General features: G+C 48.1%; 1 protein-coding gene across 1 annotated transcript in view; it reads left to right on the forward strand.

The window, feature by feature from the left end:
• The first annotated feature begins 16,623 nt into the window (after positions 1-16,623).
• The window catches only part of COL22A1 (collagen type XXII alpha 1 chain), a 1,010,593-nt gene continuing 1,004,568 nt past the window's right edge, over positions 16,624-22,648 (forward strand). The window contains exon 1 of the mRNA XM_085604869.1: positions 16,624-16,951. The gene's annotated coding sequence lies outside the window, so the exon portion shown is untranslated. The remainder of the gene's footprint in view (positions 16,952-22,648) is intronic.

Raw genomic sequence — 22,648 nt, forward strand, 5'->3', positions numbered from 1 at the left:
CGTCGACGCGTTTCGATAGGCTATGTTGTATGCCACTATCTTCCTCAAGACCTTAGATAGATGTTTTCTCTGTATTCTGTATTCTGCGCTTCTTTCGTAATTAATGTTGTTTCTTATGCCCACATTATTCTTGTAATTCAATCTTCATCAGTTTTTTACTTTCTTAGATGATGTCCGGGATCAGGCCTGTATAAAATTCTTCGTATGCCTTCCACCCCGAGGATTATTAATATACCACAGACAACGCGAGGGAAGAATAGTGCAACATAACAAAGAACACGGGGTGGAAGGCATACGAAGAATTTTATACAGGCCTGATCCCGGACATCATCTAAGAAAGTAAAAAACTGATGAAGTTTGAATTACAAGAATAATGTGGGCATAAGAAACAACATTAATTACGAAAGAAGCGCAGAATACAGAATACAGAGAAAACATCTATCTAAGGTCTTGAGGAAGATAGTGGCATACAACATAGCCTATCGAAACGCGTCGACGCTTATGGAAAACACACAATCCACAGAAACGGATACATGCTTATAGGGATAAAGAACTCAAAACATCCCATAAGCGGTTAATGTCCAGTAGGGGTTTGGATGTGTGAATATATGACAAAGTGTATTGTCTTGTGTTGTTGTGTTTTCTCAGTTATGCTGGCTCATAACGAGGTGTGTGTAATGTAACAAATTGTTCTGTCTGTATTTTTGGATTATTTTGTAAAATCAAATGACATTTTTAGCTGTTTTTAGCTTCGTTTTTGCTCAAATTGAATATATTGTTGGAATTATTTTCTCTGCTTTGATTAATGTTAAGTAGGGACTAGAACAGATCGAGTTTTTAATGGTGATGTATAATATGTTTGATAAACAATAAATGGTAAAAAAAATTTAAATACGTGAGAGTGTGAAAAATTATGTTTCTGAATCACATTGGTTTGAACATATGGTCAAGGGACTGCTAGTTGACACAAGCCCCTAGTAAAGCACACCAGGAGTGCCAGGGCTTGTAAATACAAATGCCACTAGTGGGCTGCAGCATTGGTTGTGCCACCCACAGGAGCGGCCTAGTAAAATGTGTCTAGGATCTGCCACTGCAGAACCTGCACGCAGTCAGGTACTGTCGCGCTGGCTGCGCAAGTGCACCCACTTGCCAGTCCCTAAACTTTCCCTTAACTGCATGTTAGTCACCCCTCTGGTAGGCCCAAGGGCAGGGTGCATTGTAAGCATAAGGTAGGACATGCCCTGGTGTGTGTGGCATGTCTTACTAGTGAATTACAGCCCTTGTCGTTTTTCACTAGTGAAGGCTACCTGCTCTCCATAGGCCAGAATGGGCTGCTGGGATTGCTACACGCTGTGATCCCAGTGGACTCATAGAGCATGGTAGAAAGTCATGTTTAGTATGCCTGAACTCAGAATAATAAAATACTTTTTTTAGTAAAGTTTATTTTAATATCCTGTGTTTGTAAATACTACTTTTAGAAAGTTAGTATTTACTGATCTGGCCCTCCAGTCCGCCTCTGCGCTGTGTGTGTGTTCTGCCTAGTAACAAGAGGAGCAGGGCTGGGGAAATCCAGGAGACAGGCTGGCTGCCAGGCGATGGGTAGAAAGATTACCCCAGGATGGGTGGGAGGAGTACACCTTGACTCTTGAATAGACCTGTGCTCTGCCACCACAAAGCCGGCTCCGCCCCCTGTGGAGCGGCTGATGTCTCTGCCCTGCTGCTGAAAAGAAAGAGCAGAGTCACCACAACAAAATGCTCCAAAACTGGACTGAGCCAGGTCCAGGCCCCCTGGCGACAAAGAACAAAAGAATTGTGCTATAAAAGAAGGAGCCCTGCTCCTAAGAAATCAGATCCTGCTCGTGACCAAGAAGAACGCTCTGCCTGAGGAGGAGGAACCTGAAGCTGAAGGAGGAAATGCTGTTCCTAAAGTCTGGAGGACTTGCCTGCAGTGGTTGCCTCGCTGCCAAAGGAGAGACTTGCTTTATTTATCTGCTCAAAAACTTGTGCTCACAGCAATCTCCAAGGGCTTGATTGAGCTTGCCCCCTGAACGGAACCCCAGGACCAGTGGGTTCCCCGTGTCTCCGATCGTCTGAGAATCGAGCCGTGTGCTTTCTCCCTCCGGAGTGCTCTGCGCACCTTCGCATCCCCCTCCTAGGGCCGTGACACCAAGAAGCCCGGCCGCCTCCACTCGCCGAGAGCCCCGCTCTACCTGAGTCGCTCTTGAGCCATCGAGTCTGGCCGCCCCGCTTCCCTGTCTGCCACTGGACCGTGCTTGGTGCCCCCTCGCCCTCCCGCCGGATTTCTAATCGGAAAGCGAAATCAAGCCCCGGACGGCCGCCCGTACGTAGTAACGTATCCGGCCGCCCCGCTTCTCCTCACAACAAGAGTCTGACCGTGCCGCCCTCTGAAGTGACCTCCCGCACAGTCCGTGTCGGAGGCCCGGGGCCGCGCCTGTCTACTGAGAGCCGCCCGCTGATTCCCGATCCGGAGACCCTCGAGGTGCAGAACCTGCACCGCCCACCGAATACCCATCCAACATACCGCACGTCCCCAGGTACAGTGAACTCCCTATCGGACTCGGGGTCCGCAACGTTCTGATTTCCCCGTATCACTGTACCCTGGGCGCACTGCGTATCACCGTGGCTGGACAGATCCAAGAAAGCGCTACAGAGCGCCCGTAACAAAGAACTTGCCAACAAAAGAGAACCGTGCCGAACTATCATCTTGTGGCTCCCATTTCACGAACGTTATTTATGGTCTTGTATTAAGTCTGCATAACAAAGAACCTTTTACATAAAGTATACGTATTTTTGATACAACTTACGCCTGGCGTCCATTTGTGGGGGATCTGGTGATTTACTGTGTGTGCTCATAAATGCTTAACTGACGTAACGCCCTGAGGTTTAGCCCTGACTGCTCGCGCCACACTACCTATAGGGTGAGCAGGGGTTGTTCCGAGGGAGTAATTCTCTTGCCCTGACTAGAAGAAGGGACCACTGCTTGTCACACGTAACCACTCGTGCCAACCAGGGGTCCCCCATTCTAACACTGCTCCATTGGTATGCTCACTTGGTAAGGGCACAAGACCCTGTGCCAGCAGATACGTTTCTGTCCTCTTCCGATCACGGGGGCTGTTCAGCGGGTTTGCCTCCTCTTTTCTGCGATATCCCACAGACGGCATGCCTTAGACAGGGATTGCACCTGATGCAGTTTCCCAGCCCGCCACAATACTATGCGGAACTGGGATCCCCAGGAATAGGAGATGCCTTTGTTGAGAAGAAAGGTCATCACCTGTCAGAAGGCTTTGGGTTTCTGAAAGGTGAGGGCCAAGAGATCTTGAAAAAGTGCCAGCTTATGCCCGTGGAATTGCAAAGGTAGAATGTCTCTGGATTTGAAAAGTATTGTCTCTTTAAGATGGAAATCGTGGATGCATACCAGAATGTCAGCAGAACGGGCATTCTTCTGTTGTGGTTGGCCCACAATGTGGACTCGATCAAGTTGTATCCCTACATGGGTTGTGCATTGAATATCTGGAGGAACAGGGTCCTCACATATGCCTATATGTCTGTCCCTTCTGCCTTGGTTGGTAGCTCCTGAATGTGAATGCTATTTCATCGCAATCAGTTGTCCAAATCCTCTATTTGCACCTATAGGCCAATCTGTTGGTCACAGAGGCGTATCACCTCCTGCTGAAGGCGCTCAAGTTCCTTGTCTCGGCTGGAATCATGATCCTCAAGGGTTCATACTCTGTCCCGCGCCTCTGTCAGATTATGGCTGAGTCTTTGAAGTTCTGAGAAAGGTTGTTTTTAACTGTCTGAAAGCCCTCCGGGGGGAGGGAGGTGAACAGAGCCTCCAGGAAGGAACTTGCCACCTATCCCTCACCATCATCACCTTCGCCTCCTGCTCCAGTTGTGGAGGAGGTGGCCCTTCCTCTGATGCACTGCCGGCCTGTCTGGTAAGCATCTCCTTGAGGGATCCCTGCTTCCTTGCTTAAGCCTCCCCCATGATTCCCAAGGTATGGCCACCACTGTCTGTTCTGATCACTAAAACGGCAGGTAGTCATGAGTCTGCCCTCTGGGGTTGACACCTGGCTATCTACCTGCCCACGATATGGTGTCACAGCCCAGCAGCGGGGTGGGCAGTGATGGAGCAGGTAGAGCAAAAATTTGTATACCTCCTCTATTAGCATGTAAAGATTAACTATATAACCTACTGATTATAATTTTACTAACGGTTTGCTGTGTGAAACTAACTTAACCTTTGCATACACAAATTACACGTGGAAAATTGCTATTTTGCATGGTGAAATAACTCAAATAACTAAAATACGTTCGCATATTAATAGTAGTATATGTGGTAATTAGATATCGCATGATTTATATTGCTTACGTAATGTTTGCATTCTAGGTTGGATCCAAAAGGTAAATATTATTGCTTTAAATGTCGCTATACGCTATGAAAATACTAATACATAAAAGGATTAGTGAGGGTATAACATTAGAAGCATCATTTCATGGTATTAATTATTCTTTTGTGTTTGTTTCGCTTAAGTTAGCATTTGGGCCTACCACAAAATGGCGGCGGAAACCGAGTTCAGAAGTGGCCACTGTCTCGTGAGCGCGATCTCTACTGCGCAGACTCGGATGGCTCCGTGAATCTCCACATAACCTATTCCACACTGTCCCCGGTCAAGGATAGGATCTGGGTGGACTGCCACTGCCCAGACTGTAAAAAAACTGGTTTAAATGAACAATTGGATCATACAAGTAAAAAGCAAAATGTTGTAACATAAGGACTATGTCATCTCCGGAAACGAATCAGCAAAATCCATGTGAAACCTGACTGACTAAAATCAGACGTTTTCAATTAGCCAATCATAGACCTTCACCCGCCCAAAATGGTTTCATGTTATCCCGAAATTTATTATAAAAAGAGTAGTAGAATAGGGAGGGGATGGCATTCGGCGGTTACTATGACTGACTACATACCCTCTTTGACCCCACAGGCGATGACTGATGCTTGCACGACTTCTGGTCCTTTGGCGATCTTTGGGACTGTGACGTGCTGAGCAAAGAACTTTTGGACCTTAAGCTTTGGCCTGCTTATTTGGACAATTTAACGGTTAATTCGATTATGCAGAATTAGAGAAATCCAGATAGCCAGAATAGGTCAATATAATGTCCTGTGATTTATATAAATTGATCTAGAAAATTCTAAAACTTTTGATGAAACAAATGCTGATATTATTTGCAATTAAATTTTAGATAAACAAATATTGATTAACCCCTTCGCTGCCAGGCCTTTTCCCCTCCTGTGCAACGCCCTTTTTTGGCTATTTGGGGTAGTGCACGCTGAGGCCCCATGTAACTTTTTGACCACATAAGGTATCCACGCCAAATTTGCTTCCTTTTCTTCCAACATCATGGGGATTCTGAAGGTACTCAGGGTTTGTGGATTCCCCTGGAGGGGTCACAGAAATTAGCCAAAATACAGCAAAATTTAGTTTTTTTTAGGAAAATGGGAAAAACGGGCTGCAAATGAAAGCTTCTGGGTTTTTCCCTGCAAGTGTTATCAAAAAAGGGTTTGTGGGGATGAAATCACCATTTTCCCAGCTTTTAGGGGATACCAGACTTTTGTCAGAAACCCAAACATTTTTACACAATTTTGGCATTTTTCTGGGACATAGCCTATTTTTGCTATTTTTTGTGCTTTCGACCTCCTTCCAGTTAATGGTAGAAATGGGTACAAAAGCAATAATGGATCCTGGAAAGCTATACATTTTAGAGAAGTAGACAAAATTCTGAATTCAGCAAAGGGTCATTTGTGTAGATCCATCAAGGTTTTTTCATAGAAACTAACAGTTAAATATAGGATAAATGGAAAATTTGTTGAATAAAAAAGACTTTTGTGTCAACGTTTTCACCTGTAACTTCTTCTAATTATGACAGCTCTTTGAAAGCAATATACCGTTAGATCCGCTGGACATTTCTGGTTGTGGGGATATATAGGACTTGTAGGTTCACCAAGAACCCGACGAACCCAGAGCCAAAAACTGAGCAGCAACTTGCAATGGTTTTTTATTATGTACCGGGTATATAGTAATTATTCTGTAAAAATGTGTACGTGGAAAAATCGGTATGAAAGACTCACTCGTGTGGGAGTCCCAAGTACCCGCAACAGGCAAGGGCCCAAAACGTAGTGAGGCGACATAAAAATTGCCTATCTCCAAACGACCTGGTTTTGCAAGGGGGGTCACTTCGGTTTTTGGCCCGGTGCTCGGCGGCCACCTAGGGAAACCTACCAGACCCACACATTTCTGAAAACTAGACTTGGGCGTCCCACACGAGTGAGGCACCGTTTTTATTGGGAGACCCGGGGGAACGCTGGGTGGTAGGAAATTTGTGTCAGCCCGGTGATGCCACAACTTTCCCACTCAAAAATGTGTGAAAAAGGTGATTTTTTCAGCTAAATTTGAGGTTTGCAGGGCATTCTGGATAAGGAAACGTTGGGAGATCCACACAAGACATACCTCCCTGGAATCCCCAGGGGGTCTAGTTTTCAGAAATGTGTGGGTTTAGTAGGTTTCCCTAGGTGCCGGCAGAGCTAGGGTTCAAAAACTACAGCTAGGCACTTTGCCAAAAAAAGTTCATTTTTCACAGCGAAATTGAGGTGTGTCCACGATGCATTTTGCGCAGTTACCTGTTGCGTGCACTAGGCCGACCCACACAACTGAGGTACCATTTTTCTCGGAAGACTTTGGGGAACACGGGGTGGGTGGAAATTTGTGGATCCACGCAGATTCCAGAACTTTCCACCACAGAAATGTGTGAAATAAGTGATTTTTTCAGCTAAATTTGAGGTTTGCAGGGCATTCTGGGTAAGGAAACGTTGGGGGATCCACGCAAGCCATACCTCCCTGGAATCCCCCGGGTGTCTAGTTTTCAGAATTGTGTGGGTTTGGTAGGTTTCCCTAGATAGCCGCCAAGCCTGGGGCCAAAAACTCATGGGACCCCCTTTGCAAAACCAGGTTGTTTTGTGATAGGTAATTTTGATGTCTCCTCAATTGGTTTTGGGCAGCCCCCACCTCTATTTTTTTTATATTTTTTATTCCCTGGTGTCTAGTGGGCAGATTGGGGGCCGATGACCCATCTGCCCCCCAGGGGGGGCAGAAAGGCTGTAATGGTGGAAGTGGGTGGGGGCATTGGCGTGCCGGTTGCGGGCAGCCCACACCCTAAAAAAAAAGTTAAAACGAATTCCTGGTAGTTAGTGGGCTTTCTGCCCCCCTGAAGGGGCAGATTAGGGGCCAATGCCCCATCTGCCCCCTGGGGGGGCAGAAAGACTGTAGTAATTTGGGGGTGGGGTGGGGCATGGGCCTGCCCGTTTTGGGCAGCCCCCATCCCTATTTTTATTGATAAAAAAATTCCCTGGGATCTAGGGGGCTTTTTGCCCCCCCGGGGGGGGGCAGATTGGGGGCTAATGCCCCCATCTGCCCTCCAGGGGGGGGCAAAAAGACTAAGTTACATGGGGGAGCAAAGGCCCTTGCCCAAGGGGCCGCTCCCCCCTCCCTGGTGTCTAGTGGGTGGATCCCTGCTTGGGTATCGCCCTCCTGTGGCGATCCCCAAGCAGGGATCCACTGGGGAAGGGTACCATTGGAAAGGGGAGATTCTACCCTTTCCAACGATACCTCTCCCGTCTTTCTATGTGCTCAGGGGGCTGAGATAGCCCCCTGAGCACGTAGAAAGTGAAACTGAAATGAGCCTCTTGGCTCATTTCAGTTTCACTTTCACTGCAATGACGTCGGCGCGACGTGCGCGCCGATCGTCATTACAGTGAAAGGGGGGGGCCTCGGAAGCTGGGGAAGCTCTTCCCCAGCTCCCGAGGCTATTTTGGTTTAAAGGGAATCCCTCTGGTGCCTGCACCTGGGGGATTCCCTAGGGAATGCCTCATGACGAGCTGGACTCGTCATGGGCACAGCGCGACTGTGCACCATGACGAGTCCAGCTCGTCATGGGCACAGAAGGGGTTAACAGAAATTATGAGTTTGTGGTCTTTCGTTAAAGGGAATAAAGGATTCTGAATCTTAAAATGTGTTTTAGCTGGTTCTAAATCACCATCAACCAAACCAACTAATTGGTCCGTCGACCAAGTGGGTGGAGTTCCATTGATGTTTTGGGATTAGGAATCTATAGGTGGCGAATGTTAATGTATATTCTGTAAAATAACTTTTCTTTCCCTATAGGTTATAAGGTATCCCCCCACATGTCCAGCGCATCATCCCTCCTCCTGTGTGCAGACCTGTGAGAAAATGTGTGAGTGTTGGTGTTATGGGCCCCACCAATGAATGCGTGTGTGAATGAGTTAGTATGACGACGGGTCTGTGATGCAGGGAGGATAGTTGTAAAATGTGCTCTCTCTTTTTCCTGTTTCACGCTGGATCAGTCCATACTCATTGATTTGTCTCCCCACTGTAACCCTCCTTCTACTGGGCAAGTCCTCTTCGCCAGGCAATAGGACAGGGCAATAGGAAAGTGCTGCCGCCTGACTGGGAGGGGAGGTCACCAGGGAACTCCTCCTAGTGTCTGGTCTGATGGAGAGGCAACAGTCATGATGCTGCTATGTGGGCCCCAAAGCTTATCACTCGCTCCCTGCAGGCCCAAGGTGGGGCAGAGTAGCTGACAAAGTCACCAGAAAGCAAGCACCGACCCCCACTGCCAACTGCAGGGCCCTTGTGTATCGCTGTGGCAGTCCTTAGAGGCATCTCAACCTGCCAACAAGTCCACGTTCAGTTTGACAAGTCAAACTAATTCGAAGTGAATTATTAGGGCCGGAACAATAGCACAGTGCCACAGTGTCAGCCTTTACCATTCTTCATGCACCGTGGGGAGGCTCTGGCGCGGTGGCAGAGCGAAGGACACCAAATCCTATCAGCAGTGATGAAAGTGGGGAGCGAGAAACTCACTAATCTCTACTGTAACCTGTCAGCTACGCGGCAGTGCATCGCCAGCTCCCTGTCCTGAGCCTATAGAGGATTGCTGTCATCAAGGAGGGGAGAGGGCTCCTCAGGTGGTTGCTGCTGATATCTGGTCCAGAGGAGAAGCAGCTGACTTCATGCTGTCAGGCAGGCTTCGTGAGGCAGGAGAGTCGCACCCCGCTGCCACTGCGCACTCTGCCTCAGAGCTCTTTCCCTGGGCTTCGTGCAACTGGTTCTTGCGATGATTTGCGGCCTATCTAACTTGCCCGGAGCAGCCACCACCGCTCCGGCCTTTCACACATTGTTAGAGCTCCAGGGGGGTGGAGTAGCTGTCGCCCTGCGCCGAGCTAGCAATCACCATTTAGCTGTTCAACCATGCAGCTGCTCCATGCCTCTCCCTGCGGTGTTGACAGAGGACTGCCACCGGCCCACACTTCTGGCCTCTGTGCTCCTTTGACAGTGGCTCACACACACCAGGGAGTGTGTAGATAAGCTTTGTGACATGTCTCATAAGAGCTGCGGCCAGCTCACTTCTCATTGCGCCGCAACCACTGCCATCTTGAGTCTCTCCCTGGCAGCCTCCGGTGCACTGCTCGGGCATGACAAGGTGTCGAGGCTGCCCCGGCCGGTGTGCCTTAGTGCGGGCTGGTGTCACTAGAGTGGTAATGCATGCTATGGCCCAGACGATGTTCGGGGGAGTGGGCGGTATACTCTGGACAGAAGCAGGCGACGGTGGGATTACGAAGGCATGTCCTATCCATCCACCATCTTGGACACAACCCCGAGTGTATTGTATTTAAAATGTTGGACATGTACTTTTAGGTTTTACATGTCCTGGTAGTGAAAAACTCTCAATTGCAAGGCCTACCTCTCTCATAGGATAGCATTGGGTTACCTTATTATATTTATTAAGCGATAACATTTGATTGGGAGCAGGTAGGAAGGTCACGTTTAGTGTATGTGGAATTGTAATTTAAAATCCTCGTTTATGGTAAAGTCAGACTTTAAGTCACAATTCAGAAAATGACACTTTTAAGAAAGTTGGCATTTTCTTGTCCTAACCATTTGGTCCCTGCAGCTTATTTCTGGGTCATATGCCTAGGTGTAGTTGGCAGTTGGCCTTTGTGCAATACTCCCAGACAGCATCACAATAGAGCGTATGTGTGTTGGCAGACTGGGCCATCCCTGAGAGGATGGGAGACTTGGCTGTCACCTACCATACTTGCACTTTAATGGCACTGGCTCAGTTCACACACAAAGGTCCTCAAACTAGCTTATTGTGCACCAGACAAACCGGCACCAGGGCAGAGAGGCAGGAAATCCCAGACACCTTTGAAAGGGGAATACTCCAGAAGATTCTCCCACTTTAAAGGGGGCACCAGTTTAAAAATTGTGACCCTGAGACCCACTGCTCAGTACATTTCTGGACCTGTGAATACTACAGCAGAAAGGTGCCCTGCTGCTCAAGGCCTGCCCTGCATGCTGAAAAGGAAGGAGGACCTGGCTGAAGCTAATCCAAAGGTCAGCTGCCTGAGCTCCTCTTCTGAGCTACAGGGACACAAAAATCTCCAGGGGGCTCTCTGCAACGGCCCAGCTGACCAGCTGCAACTGGATCTGCCTGAGCCCTGCTGGTCTCTGCTGGAGTGAGTCTCTGATCCCCAAGAGGTGCTTCCAAGATCTTGGACCCTTGGCGTGGCATCAGTTGAAATCCTCTTGGAAGAAAAGGAGAAATCCCTGAAGGTGTGGGCTGTTCGCGACCATGAATGGACCCATACGAGCCAAGATCTTGCCACCTGCGCCAACCGGCAACGTAAATCTCCAGTAAACCTGACTCTTTGTGGTACAGTGACCATGACCATGACCATCAGTGATGAGCAGAAATGCAAAATCTGCACTTTGCACTACAGCATCAACAGCCTGCAGTGACTGCTAATGTGAATCTCCAGCACCAACTGTTCGTGACGCCCAACAAAACCTTCCTGTTACAGCGATGACTGTGCGCAATGCTCTGCATTCTCTTCACACTGCAGCAATGCCCATCTGCGACTCTCTACCTGCTACCCACGGCCTTCTCCACTGTGAACTGAACTCTTCATGCTGTACATTAAAAGGTAACTTTTTCAGATGGACTAACCTGGTCTCTGTATCCGGCCCACACTCCATTGTGGTCAGCCTGAACTTGTGACTTTCACCAGGTCTTGCACGACCAGATAGCCTTAAGTTTGCACTGCTGTACTTACCTGAAACCCATACAAATTAATATATCACGTTCTGCTGATTGGATTTTATGCCATTTTGTTTTCAAATAATTTAATACATTTTACTCTATTTTTCTAAGTTGGTGTGGGGTTTTTCTTGTGTTGTGTTTTCACTTTATTATTGTTTTAAGTGCCGCACAAATACCTTATACATTGCCTGACTGCTTTTGGGCCAAGCTACCAGAGGGTTAAGCACATGTTTATTTAGTGATTTGTGTGGTTCGCCCAGTCAAGAATTGTGGCTGTTGCTTGAGAAGGGCTTACACCCCCTTCAACCAACAACCAATTTCTCACAATGACCAATGCCATCAATATTAGATGGAGTGTTCTTCGCAGCAAAGTGTGCTCTTACACAGAAAGGGCTGCCTATTGTTTACTAAGCTGTGCTCTCAATGGTAGTTTCCACATTCTGTTTGGGTGAGAAGTGTAATTTGTTAAAGTAAACTTGATCGCTACTCTGAATAAAGGCAAGAAAGGAAGCATACTCCTCTTCTTTGTGCTTTTAAGAAGCAGGTCCTTTATATCAGCTCCCCCTTCGCTGTTTTGCTGCCTCCCTGGTTTCTGAATAGTTTACTTGTTATTGTGTTCAACCATTTTTAACTCATCTTTGTTCAATTTTGTTCAACCTCTGTAGTTTTGTTACCTTTGTTTTAATTTTTGTTTATTTTTCGGCCCACCCGCTTTCCTGACACATCTCCTGCCTGCTTCCTGCCAAGTCGGTCCTGCCCACTGCCTCCCAGCTTCCCTCCTTCCTCCCAGGACCTACTTAATGGATGCTACAGTGGGGCTGCACCACCAGTGCACCAAAGGAAAGCCTGTCTGCAAACCAAAGACAAGACTGTCTGTGCCCGTCCGCACCTGGACCACACCCAGCACCAGGAACCCTGACTCTCCCGCTACTCGGAGATACACTGCTGCCGAGCTCTGAGCCCTGGACCCCAGACTCTGCACCAATAACTGCTGCTGCACCTCTCCACGATCAACTGTAGGACCTTTTTTCCTGCCAGCACTGCCTCTTCTCGTACAACACCGGAGCACTGGAATGCATGATGACGACCACCACACAGAGCATGACCACTTCAGAACAACTTCACTGCCTCCTGCTCAAAGCACGATCACTCTGTAAGCACGTCACCAAGATCTGGGACACAATCACCTCCCTCACCCCCGCCGTCATCTTCCTTACCAAGACCTGGCTCAAACCCGCATCTGTGCCCGACATCACCTCAGCAACGTCAGACAGATAAAATATAGCACTCCGAGACTGGATCAACAAACAAAGAGGTGGAATCATCCACAAAGAAGCCATCCACTGCACCACTACAGCAGACAACATCTCCCCGATTATGGAGCAACTCAACTTCCAAGTTCCATACCGATGGCGAAAACACCATTAGAGGCACTCTCACCTACAGACGTCCAGGACTTTAACCCAGCTTCTGCAACGCCATCCCTGAATTCATCGCCCCGCTCATCATTGACTCCAAACACTACATCTTCCTTGGAGACCTCAATTTTCCCCTTGACAACCTTAACAACACCAAAACCACCAACCTCCTCGAAAGCATGAACAATGCTGGCCTTACCCAACTTGTCACCAACCCCACACACATCGTAGGACCCCATCTTCACAGCCAGCAACAGATACAAGTACAGCCAGTTCACCGGGCTCACCTGGACAGACTACGTCATCGTCCACTTCACCTTCAGAGGATCCCCTGGCACTAACACCAAGTCATCCAGCAACTCAGCCCGCAGTTGGAAAAAGTATCAGAGAGCTAGTGGATCATCACCTTCCACTCTGACACTACAACCAACCTAGAACAGGCTGTCAAGAACTTCTCCGCCTGGATCACTGACTGTGCCAACAGAGTTGCCCCAGTCAAGACCACCAAACTCAAGAGATACTCCAAGCAGGCCAGTTGATACACCAAGGAACTGAGAACCCAATATGCAACAGCAAGCAACTGGAAAGGAAATAGCACACCAGCAAGGAACCCACAGACCGAGCCACATTCAAGACATCCCTCAACCAATACCACCAACTTCTGAAAGAGACGAAAAGAAGTGCCATTGCTGATCGCATCGAAGCCAGTTCTAACTAAAGCAAATAATTCTTCAACATTGTCAGAGAGTTCTACAACCCCCTGAGCCACCAAAAACATCATCATCTCTTCCCAGAAACTCTGCAACACCCTTGCGGACTTCTTTCGCAACAAAATCTCCACCATCTACAAAAACTTGAAACTCCATCCCACTGTTGTCGACATCTTCAGCCTTCTCGCTCCCACAGATGCAAACCCCAACCACCTGCTCACCACATGGGGCCAGCTCTTCACTCGAAACCCACAGCCATCATGAACTCCGTCCACTCAAGAGCACCCACGGACCCCTAATCCCTCAACAACTTCAACCTCAGGAGCAAAGCGACCAGCAACAAGCTTACCGCCATCTTCAAAGCATCCATCACCACGGCCACCTTCCCCAAAGAATGGAAGTATGCAGAGGTCAAACACCTTCTCAAGAAACCATCCGCTGGCCCCAGCGAACTCAAGAACTACCGTCCCATCTCTCTGCTCCTCTTTACCAACAAAGTCCTCGAAAAGGCCATCAATCACCAACTCATGGAACACCTGGAGAACAACAATCTGATGAGCACCTCCAAATCTGGATCCTGCACCAACCACAGCACTGAAGCTGCCACTGATCACTGCCACTGATGACATCAGAACTATCCTTGACTGGAGAGAAATGGCAGAACTGATCCTCCTCAACCTCTCAGCAGCTTTCGACAGCGTATTCCACCATACAATAATTAAGAGGCTTGACCATGTTGAAATCCAAGGAGACGCCCTCAAAGGGATGACCTCCTTCCTTACCGGAAGAACCCAGAGAACCTGTTTACCACATTTCACCTCTGAACCTAAGAACATCGTCGGTGGTGTCCCCCAGAGCATGTCCCTCAGCCCTTTCACTGTTCAACACCTACATGACTCCCTTGGCCAACATCATCAGAACCCGTAGACTAAACACCATATTCTACGCTAACTGCACCCAGCTTATCCTCTTTCTATCAAAAGACCCCTACACCATGATGGCCAACATCTGCAGGTGCATGACTAGCTTTGCTGACTGAATGAAAGAAAACTGTCAAAAACTTAACACAGAAAAAATAATACTGTTGATCTTCCGAAACAACACCTTCCTGTAAAGCGGCGCCTGCTGTCCTTCTGAACTGGGACCCTCACCCTTTCTGACAGGCCATGCCTGCAACCTTGGCATCATCCTGGACAGCAAACTCATCATGAAAAACCAGATCAACGCAGTCTCCTCCGCCTGCTTCCTCACTCTTTGCATGCTTCGCAAGATCTTCAAATTACTCCCCATCAACTTCAGACGAATCGTCACTCAAGCCCTAGTCACCAGCCGACTGTACTACGGCAACGCACTCTATGCAGGAATCATCTCGCACCTTCTGAAGAGACTGCCAACCATACAGAATTCAGGAGCCAGCCTCATCCTTCACCTCCCAAAGCAAACCCACATCATCCCCCACCTCAAGAAGCTCCAACAGCTCCCCATTCAGAGGCGACGTCAATTCAAGATGCTGAGCCACACCTGCAAAGCCCTGCACACCCGAGAACCAGCATTCATCAACCACCGCCTGAACTTCCACCAACCCTCCAGACACCTGTGCTCCGCCTTCCTCTCCCTTGCTCACACTCCGCGCATCCGTCGAAGCAACAGTGGAGGACGCTCCTTCTCCTACTGCTCTCCGATGTTATGGAATGACCTCCCCCTTCACCTCCGGACCTCATCCTCTCTGTTGGAATTCAGCAGTGGCGGCTCGCATAGGGCGTGCTGTGGGCGGTAGGGCGGGGGAGGGTGAGGGGATAGTAAGCTCGGACATACGATGGAACATAGGAACGTTCCTCCGTTCCTTCGTATGTCCGAGTTTACTACCCGCCTCCCCCGCCCCGCCCCGCCCCGCCACCCCTCAGCACGCCCTATGCGAGCCGCCGCTGGAATTCAGGAAGGGACTCAAGACCTGGTTGTTCAGCTGAAACCTCCTACAGCAGCAGGTTCTGAGCACCTGGATACTCTCACGGGTGATTAGCTGCGCTTTATAAGTCTTGTTTGGTTGTTTGATTGTTCAGGTCTTTCCTGTCAGCTTGGAAAATGCGCACTGTGATGTGGTTTTCTGTGCCCAAAATTTCTTTCAGCGGTTTGTTACCTCTTACCTGCCTAATCCGCTTAGATCAGGAAGTCGAATCAAATTTAAACTGAATCATAGCAGAATCAAAAAGCTCTCGTGCAAAAAAGGTGCGCGCCGAGTGTACATCTGTTTTGCTGCGCTGTGATGGAGTACGAACATTCAGCAATAACACTCCAATACATCCAGAAAAGTGATGAAAGGCACCTGGCTGCTCCCCTTCCTATCAGACATACCTTTAAAGCATTGTAGGGGTGGATATGATGCGCACAACGGTCAAATAAATCTGCGCTTTATTTTGCAGGGTCATCGGTATGCACCAATGCGTATGGGTCTATAGAAGTATTTTAAGGAAATATTAAAAAAGCAAACTTCGCTGCTGCTTCGCGTGATGTATCATTAGTCCGGGCGTCCCGCCCTTCCGTGGTTCTTTAAATAAAAGGCTTCGCGGCCTCGTGGGTGCGGAAACTGTCCCTTCGCGAAGTATTCTCAGTATACATTTATTTACCCTGCTGTCCCCTTTAATCTGCCCGTGATTTCGCCGCACCCGCTGCCCCGGAGAGGAGAGGGCGCGGGGGTCCTCGCGCTGCCTGGGCGTCTATCACTTTGTGGGCAGCGGTATTTTGGGCGCAGGGCAAGGCTGTGAGATGATGCTGCCGCGAGGGAGGCTGGCCCCAGCCAGGCGGCCAGGGCTGAAATCAAACCAGAAAAAGATCAGAGCGCATTTTTAGAAACCCACCGGAGAGGGGGGGAAAAATAGAGAAGGCAAAAAGAGCACCTGTTGTCGTGAACACAAGCCCGCGGCGCCTCGTTTAACGAGGACCCCGCGCCCCCTAGACACCTTTCCCAAACTCCACACGTTGGCAGGTCCCGTAAGAGTCAGGGGCATAGTGTGTATTGTTTCTTCAGGTGGGAGTGGTGTGACCAGTTCTGTATGCCACCCAAGCCCCATCTCCCAATCCCTCACACACCCCAGCCCCCCACATACACACGCACTTGTCTCCTCCTCCGCCCAAAGTTATTTCAGATGCACTGTAAAGAGACAGAAATACCCTGAAAGTTGGTCTATAATTGGACGGGGCTGTCAGTCTGCGTCGCTTTTCTTCTTCTCGCTACATGTGGTCGGCTTCTGAAACTCAATGCCCCTACGCCCCCTCCCCTCAAGAGCCCCTCCTACCCTTCTCGCCCCAGCGCTTTCCCTCTCCGCTGCCCAGCGCTCGCCTATTTCACTTTCAGTTCCCCTCCCGGTGGCACCGCGGCTCCGTGTCCCTCCTCCGCAGCGGGTTCTCGGTTGCCGGTCCGCTGCCCCTCTCCCCCGCCCCTCGAAGTCCTGGGATGTGTGACCGCTGACTCTCTCGCACCTCTCCGGACAAGTTCAAGCTTCCCTGGGACTTACTGCACCTTGCTAGCAGAGCTTTACAACCTTAGGCATTTTATCTTTTTTTTTTTTAATTCATGCAATCCGGGACCTGGAGTTTTTGACTAGTATAAGACGGCTTCTCAATTAGGTAAGGTCTCATTTATTACTGTATTTACGTGTTTGTGTGGGGAGTAATATTAGTTATTTACAGCTCTTAATGTTGCACTTTTTGCCACTTCTAGGCGCTGTACATAACGTGTTCTTACTATCTCACGATTGCATGGTGGTTGGTGTATCGACTTCGGAAGGATGAAAGGGCGAGTTCGCCTTTCCTTGATTCTAACTGCTACAGGTTCATCAGAGAGCGATTAAATAAATAAACTATTGTACACAAGATACACACCTCAAGGAAATAGGTTAAATGATGCCCGTTGTAAATATATACATGCTAGTGGTATGAGAAAAATCACTGGAAACCAAAATAGAAACAAAACTTTGAAGGGAGTTTTAGAAACACATTTCTGAAGCAGACGGTTTTGTGTATGTATGTAGGAGAGAGATTTGTTAATGTCATTTTCCCTCATTGACCCTGCACAGGCCATATTATGGTAATGCAGGTGTGCTTTGGCAGACAGTGGTGTGAGCACCATCTGTAACAAAGGGTGGGTGGAGGGTTCCAAATCCCAGCCTTCCTCGGGGGGAATGTTTTGTGCGCCTTGGGTTACCCCTTGGTGATCCGGGTTCAGAGAGTGCGGCCTGGCTTTGTGCGTGCTGCTAGGGGTGTCGCGTGAATGGCGGCAGGTGCCGGCGGGCTGCCATGGTTGGCTGACCTCCTGAGTCACTGCCAGCCTATTGGCCCCACGGAGAGCGATTTATTTCCTTACAAGTGACAGATGCGCTCGGTGCACGCCGGGCCTGTTTGTTGCGACGTGCCCCCCGCGTGAGGGCGCAGGGGGCATGGAGCGGCGAATGCCTCTCTTTGTTGAGTTCTTGTTCCGCTGGTGAAACCGTCCCTCTGCGTGAATGAGACTAGGGGAGAGATCGCCATGCTGTGCCACTGTGCCACCCTCCAAAGTAACTTGGATGGTATGTGCCATTTATGAAACAAAACAGGGGACCACCCTGTCAAAGGACGCAGCTGCCTTCAGCAAGTGGTCTTTAAAAACGCATTACATATTTTTTTCAGGAATTTAATTAAGTCGTGGCAGGATTAGTAAACTGTTTCAACGAGGGAGTCGTTAAAGCTTTAGACAAACCATGTCCTTATTTACTAAGGAGAAAACAGGTCTCCAACATTAAAGGTCTCTACAAAAATATAGTAAATGCTAAACCAGCTTGAGGCTTAAATGCACTTTGTAAAACGGCTACTGTGCCCAACCTCTGTCACACAATGTGAGCTTTGGCACATCACCTACACTTTTCACCCAAAACTACTCTTTTTATACCTGAAGGAGGGATTTAATTAAGCTATTTTTATTCAAATAAAACACTGTTTAATAATTTTATAGTACACATCCTATAAAAAAGTTAACGTTGTTCATATATTTGATTAGGCAGGAACACACCCAAAAAAGTTCACACTAGTAGTTTAAACTCACTATTTTCAATCATGCATCTTTACTGCTGTTCATCTGTAAAGCTGTAATCATATATATCTTTTTGTATTTTGCTGCTTTCACACCGAGACAATATTGTAAATAGGGGCCCATACGTCCTCTTGAACACACATTGCGCCACCTGGAAGCTCTGCGACACGAGCTCAGATGATACTGCCACCACAGCAGCTCAGATTGTAGTCTGTAAACGGTGGGAATAAAGCAAGTGTCAATTGCAGTACAATTGTAAACTTCAGTGATGGTGTTCACCTGCTGGGCCATCCAAGTGTCCCTCACACAATGGAATTCGGAGCTATGACCATAAGATCTTTGTCTTCAGCCGATCACATGGTATGTGAAGACACCGCACTCTTATCTGTAACCACATACTAACAGATACCAAGATTGAGGAGGCCCAGCCCTTGCACGTGGCCATGACATCTTCAAGAAGATGAAGATCTTAAAGTCAACCCGGAAGCGGTTGTGGAGCGTGCCTCCCTCCACTAAGCACACTCTTGGCACTATGAGGACCTGAAATAAAAGTGGTGAATTAGCTGATATGTCTGGCTCAACTGTACATAACTTTGAGCTTTTCATGTTGGAGGCCAAGGTCAACGCTTGGGTGACTGAGCAGGGCGGAAGAGAAGCTCTCCGCGGCTGTGAGACTAGGGTCGCTCCCCCTCAGGCACCGTGCCACAGTGGGGTGCGAGGTTAGGTGGGTTTGGACTTCAAGTAGCCGGTCTAGACTTTGCCTCTCTTTGGAGCAAGCCTCGACCCTTGACCTCCATACAAGGCTTCAGCAGAGGAGCCTCGGGCTCTAAGATGGCTATTGTACGGGCCAAAAAGATCCTTCAACCTGCCACAGGGATTTGTGGACTCAGTGAAGGATCACTCCTGATAGGTGAAGGTCTCACCATCTCTCACAAAGACATACCTGCACAGTTCTTTATTTTGATACCGTCTTCAGCAAACTGGGCCTGAATTCATGAATTCTTCTCATAGATGTGTGAATGAACAGGGTCAATAATTTCAATTTTACTCCACATGTAGGTAGGAGGGTCTGGTACTGCTGAACTTACACCAACAGTACAAAGCAAGACACAATCCCTGTTATTTGCCAAGAACAATAAATATGCTACAGTACAAACTTGGCTCAGTGACATGACACTTGATGGTTTCCAACCCCATCCTTCACTGAATGCCAAGTCACTTGGATTCCGCTGGACACCAGACGCACCCTCAGGGAACACTTTGCCCAAAAACAAAGAATGGCTGGTACCAGCTCTCTGCTCAACAGAAAGTCAAACCATTTCTTCCTGAAAGCGACTTCAGTACCACTGTACAAACCGTCGTACTGCATATGAATGGTGGTAATGCCCCACTTCATGGCATCTTAGATGTCAAGCTGGCTCCCCTTAGGCAATCTTACATGCCACAGATTGTTTCACCCAGGGCCTAAACAAAGATGATCACATCACCCCTCTCCTCCTGGAAATCTGTTGGCTCCCCTTGGTGGCCCACATCATCTTCAAAATCAGCTGCATCATTTACAAAGCCATCATGATCAGCACTGTGCTTATCTTTCATTCAAGCTCACCATCGCTGTTGGTCGTCGGCACAGCCACAGCCAGGACATTATCAGGCTGCAGGCTAAGAAGTGTGAAAGAGAATAAAAAGAAGGCAGACGGCCTTTTCCACCTAAGTACCCAGGATTTGGAACAATATCCCTGTATCCATCAGGACTGCTCCAACGATGCTCCAATTTAGGAAAGAGTTGAAGACGCACCTGTTTAAAGAACACTGCATCCCAATGCATTAACCATTGTCTGCCCAGCTCTGTCTTCTCTCAGTCGTGGACTTTAAACTTGTCTTTGACCATGTACAGCGTTCCACTGCCATTTGGCTAGGCTCACACTATAGAAATACCATATACAGTGGTGTAACAAAATATTCCTCTGTACCCGAGGTGTGGGGGGCCCGAGCTCTATGGGGCCCCCCTCATCAGAGTACCCTGGTCTTAGAGGTCCTGACTGAGTCCGGAGGGGCCTCTTCCGTGTAGTTTGAAAGGGGGGGGCCCTCAAGTTTCATTTAGCTACCGACCATCTACATACATGTAAACATACATACTTACTCTCTGTCATTTACTCGAGGGCCTAGGCTGTACAGTGCTGCTGTTTATTATCACACGTTCTTCAAATATCCATGTATTGTCTCTCTCACATCCTTGCAGAGAGCATGATGTCATTGGGTAGGATGTAAAAACGGGGATTTCAAATTTTCCCTGAAAATAAGTCTAAATAATTGAAAAGATGTCATTAGATTGTGGAATTTGTAGAATGGTGTTAAGGTTTGAATCAGAAACTGCAAAGGGAAGTTTAAATCTGTGCACTGGGAACAGACCAATGCGCCTACATTTAAGGAGTCGAAAAGAGGTCATTTTTCAGAGTGGCAGGAACTGTCTGGGACTGCAAGGAATGCAGACCTGTTGAATGCAGGAGGTGGAAAGCAAGAATGGATCTGATCAGAGCTGGGTGTGGAAAGACATTCATTGCTAAACAATTCTTGCAAGGGCTAGATTACTGCACAGATTATGGGAAGGGCTGGGAACAGCATTCACTGCTCTGTGTTTGTGCACAAGATTATGACAGTTCATACAGTGATCACAAAAATGGCTGCCACTGTGTGTCTCTGGACTTTTGCTTCACGTCAGAGAGGTGGAATGTCTCATTTTGTAAAAGGTGGGTCCGAGAGCCACCACGTGCTGCCAGGTGGTTGTACGGTGCATACATAGTTTCTTATCCCTTTACAGAGTTTATGGACCAAATTACAAATATTTGAATCAAGTTCTGAACTTTTAATTTTAATCTGTGTTTAACTATTGTCCTCATAACAGGGACAAGTCTTCTAACATATACAATTCTTTCTTTACATTCATTTGTTAAGCAAGAAAAGTGCAAGTGCCCAAAGACTCTCTGAGGAATCCGCCACTGCCTCATGCCAGGAGTGCTGAGTGCCAACGTTACCTACCCTATATTCCACCTCATGCCTTTCTTCCACCACCCAATACTTCCTGTCTCTTTACCTCACTTCGACAGATTCTATTTCATCCCTGCTGTGTCTCTTTATCACTATCTTCCTATCTTTTTCTTTCTCCTTCTTTCTTCCCCCTTTTCTGCCTTTCTCTCTCCTGGCCTGGGTCAAAGTCTAATGAGGAAAAGTAAGTCGTGCTCACCAAAAATGAGCGCCTGTGTCCACCACCTGCACAAGTTAACCAGTGGCTCAGTGGGCTAGGAACCACTTCTAAGCGCTACTTCACATGATGCCTCACCCTCGTATATTGTATGGGACAGATATCAGTTCTCAGTGTCTCGATAGACTGAGCAGGCTTGAAGGGCCTTTTCTTAAACGCAGAGAGTGATGATGGATAGGTGGTCCTGAGGGGCTGCATTCCACGGGCGGGCGCGAGGAGGCAGTGTGCTGAGCCTCGAGGGGTGCTGGGTTTAAGTTCGGACCTAGAAATATGAACATGCAGAGGCAGAATGGAGGAATCCGAGAAACCACAAGCAGAAGCCACTGTCTATCCTTGGGCTGCCCGCACATTTTTGCTTTTATTGGTAGAATATCCATATTTCACGTTTCTTGAGTGAGGACTGGGTAGGTCTGTCAGATTGTAATTTGAATATTCTGTTCCCAGGCCGCTTCCCCTGGGGGCGGAAGAAAGTAGCCACAACAGGTTGCACCACATTTAGGGTGAGGTAGTCAGAGTACATATAGATGTCACAGGCGAGAGGCTGACCAATCAGAAGGCAGCAGTAAGCATCATTATTGGCAGCAAACTCCGACCCATCAGCCATATACCTAATAATATTGCATGGCCCTCTGTTATTGGGACTGGATTTGTTTTTAGGCCAAAGCTGCCGACTTTGGAACTAGGGAACCAGGTTCGAGTCCCGATGTCGACTCAACATCTTGGGATTCTGGGAAAATCACAATCTACTTCCTGTGCCTACAAAAATGAGTTTGACCATTGAGTAATGTGACTGGTGCTAACTTAAAGTGCCCCAATGCCTTTGGGCCGAGTCTGTGCTATATAAACGTTCTTTTTTTAAAAATGGGGCTAACAGCCCCTTATGCAACTTTGAGTCCAGTTCGCTAAATCCACGAGGAAAAAAAATTAGGCATGTGATCTTTATGGGTACTCCCATGATTATACATGCCACATGACTAGATGTAAGGGGTGTATATTTTCA

The sequence above is a fragment of the Triturus cristatus genome, chromosome 5_1 (genome assembly GCF_964204655.1).
Source record: "Triturus cristatus chromosome 5_1, aTriCri1.1, whole genome shotgun sequence".
Taxonomy (NCBI): Eukaryota; Metazoa; Chordata; class Amphibia; order Caudata; family Salamandridae; genus Triturus; species Triturus cristatus.